Raw genomic sequence first — 2,772 nt, 5'->3', positions numbered from 1 at the left:
GGCTTCTATGTATAGGAAAAAGTGAGCTTCTAACGAAGCAAACTGATTCTAGAATTTTCCAGATCAGTTTGGTCAATTTTTGACCATTTTTGGGTCAGTTTAGCTTACTTTTTGGAACTAGACTTGAAAGCTTCTGAGATTGCATCTTGATTATGCATATTCTATTAAACCAACATCGTTGGCAGATCAATGTATTGATAAATGTGAAGCATTGTTATCAAAAATGAGCTTTCATGCGAGTCAGGTTCATTTAAGGAAAGATCGAATTGGCAGTTTCAGGAAAAACACGAGATGTCTTGGCAGATGTCTCCATGGGAGGTGCAAAAGCTAGAAGATTTTTAGTGAATGTTACGTGGGATTGTTGGAAAGAATTGTGTGAGATCACGACAAATGTTGCTAGTACACCGCGGCTAGCAAATCTTAGAATGGAGGTTTGGAAGCATCTTGACATCTTTTTAAATGTTCTTAGACAACAGAAGACATCAGCTACATATGCGCAAGAGTATAAAAGTTCTATTACAAATCTCATTCAAATAATCAAAGAAGAATGGGGAGAAAAAGATATCACATACTACTTGGTAAGACTCCTTTGTATTCATGATACACTTAGTGGAATTGACATATGCTAATTTATTTACTTTTGTTATGCAGCACATCCTCCATGTACATGGGCCATATTTTGTTGAGGAGCATGGACCCCTAGCAACATAAAATAACCAAGGAATGGAAAAGTCACATTACCAGGCATGCACATCATTCTTTCGGAGCACAAGACATGGTGGAGGGGCTACAAGAAGCAATGCTCTTGCAGAGTTATTCAATTGGTTTTTCAAAAGACAACTACAAAGAATGCAGAAAAATGACATTTCAGACACAACACTGTCAAAAAAGAGAACTATTGTATTCATAACTTTGTACAAAAGGTTATCTATTGTAATCCGGAGTATGTACAAAAAGTCTATTCCAAAGTTTTCACTTTGTCAGTGCTCCCCTGGGGCGTAGAAGTTTCCTTCTATTGTAGCCACCTAGTGTGTTTATCGGTTTTATTTGTAGCTAGAGCATACGCAAAGTATGTCAAAAAATACTCTGCTCTAGAGACGAAAAACCCAAGGCCATAACCAAAAATTCCAGTAGCGGCTGTCTTCTCAAAAAACATGATTTTGTTAGCATTGGCTTGTATAGTTGAGAAGCCATACAATGTGCAGAGAGCTTTAATACAAAGTATAAGCAAATCCGCATCCTCAGAGAGCTGGCTATGTAACACATGTAAAATATTCTCATCCATTTTGGACAAATAGTGTCCAAGTGTAGTATCTTTCTTGCTAGAGCCTCCTTGCCTTGAGCCTTTACCTCTCCCTAAGAAGCTGTCTTCATCTGCTAGCTCCAACTGTAAAAACAAGAGGAATACTATAAAATTATTGTAAGTTAAAACAATATAATGTATGGATTCAAATTCATATTCATTTACCTTTTGATTTTCATCTTGTTCAAGTATATTTGACGTCCAGAGTGAGATTGAGGTTTCTTTGATGTCTTTAAGTTGGACATAATCACTATGTTCCCTACCAAGTGAAGCTTGAAGCTGATTAAATTCATCTTTGGAGATCAATGGTTGTAACTCCTATGCTTTCTTAATACATAATGATAAAGCATGAGTTGAGTCGATGAACTTGTCATCTGAAGTAGACACATCTAAAGCAGCAAATTCATCATTATGCTCATTCTCAATATCAATGAGCTCTTCAGCAGCTTCACAACCCTCTGCAATGATGGCAAGTCCTCCCTCAAGTTAAAAAACTTTTGAATAGTAGTATAAGGAGTAAATACTCCTTATCCTTAATAGGAAAACTTGGCAGTGAAGGAACAATATATTTATGAAATGGATCTACACCTTCCTTGGGTGACTGAACAATTGTATGTGCCTTTAATTTTGTGATTTCATTATCCTTGGCAAGCCTCTCCTCCTCCTCAGGTTCAAGTTCCTCCTCTATATCATTTGCCTCTAAATCTCTGAGAAATCAAAATTTGAAGAGCCTTCAATCTCCTCAAGTTCCTCCTCTTCACCTCTAAGAGGATATTTGACAATGGAGAAAACTATGAATGCAACAGCTTTGACTGTTCTCCTGTAGCCTTTTAAATGAGAGGAGCATTCTGCATTTTCCACTAAAAAACTTTGAAGTTTGTACATACTACACCTCTTTGTAAATGTTTGTCTCTGGACAGAGGAGATTCCCAGGGACATGGACATACTCCTTATTATCAATCAAGATAGAAGGCCTTGCAAGTTCCTCAAATTCATCAAAGTCCTCTTTGATAAATTGCATGGCATGACTAATAATCACTGAAACATCAATTTTTGGATTGAAAATATCCTTAGCAACTGGAAAGAAAGAGGTCTCAATTCCACTTTCAATAAGAAAATCCAACATTCTCTCTGTAGGAGACACCTCTACTATTGGGTGATGACTTAAACTTTTTTGATGCTATAGGACCTACCTTTGGTGACTTTGTAAGCCTTCCAGTGCTTTGGATACACTAGACTTTTATCTATTGCACTAAGGGAAAGTATTGAGGACTCAGTAGGCTTTGTTGGAGAGGGTTGGCTTGTTTCCTTCACTTTCTTAGATGATTTTGTAACTGTTGTAGGAGATTTGGAAAGCCCTCTATTTTTGGAAACTTTGGACCTGGATGGAGATTTGGAAAGCCCTCTCTTTTTGGAAACTTTGGACCTGGATGGAGATACTTGTGAGTGAAGACTGCAAACCAATAGGT

The 2,772-nt window shown here is 37.3% G+C and overlaps 1 pseudogene; it reads left to right on the top strand.

The window, feature by feature from the left end:
* Window positions 1–311: 311 nt before the first annotated feature.
* Window positions 312–1,002, top strand: LOC147609665 (uncharacterized; annotated as a pseudogene).
* The last annotated feature ends 1,770 nt before the right edge of the window (window positions 1,003–2,772 follow it).

This window comes from Cibotium barometz, chromosome 51, assembly GCF_041138505.1.
Source record: "Cibotium barometz isolate CiBa-2024 chromosome 51, ASM4113850v1, whole genome shotgun sequence".
NCBI classification, from domain to species: Eukaryota; Viridiplantae; Streptophyta; class Polypodiopsida; order Cyatheales; family Cibotiaceae; genus Cibotium; species Cibotium barometz.
Note: the sequence above shows the minus strand (reverse complement) of the source record. Positions and strands in the feature narration are given on the sequence as shown.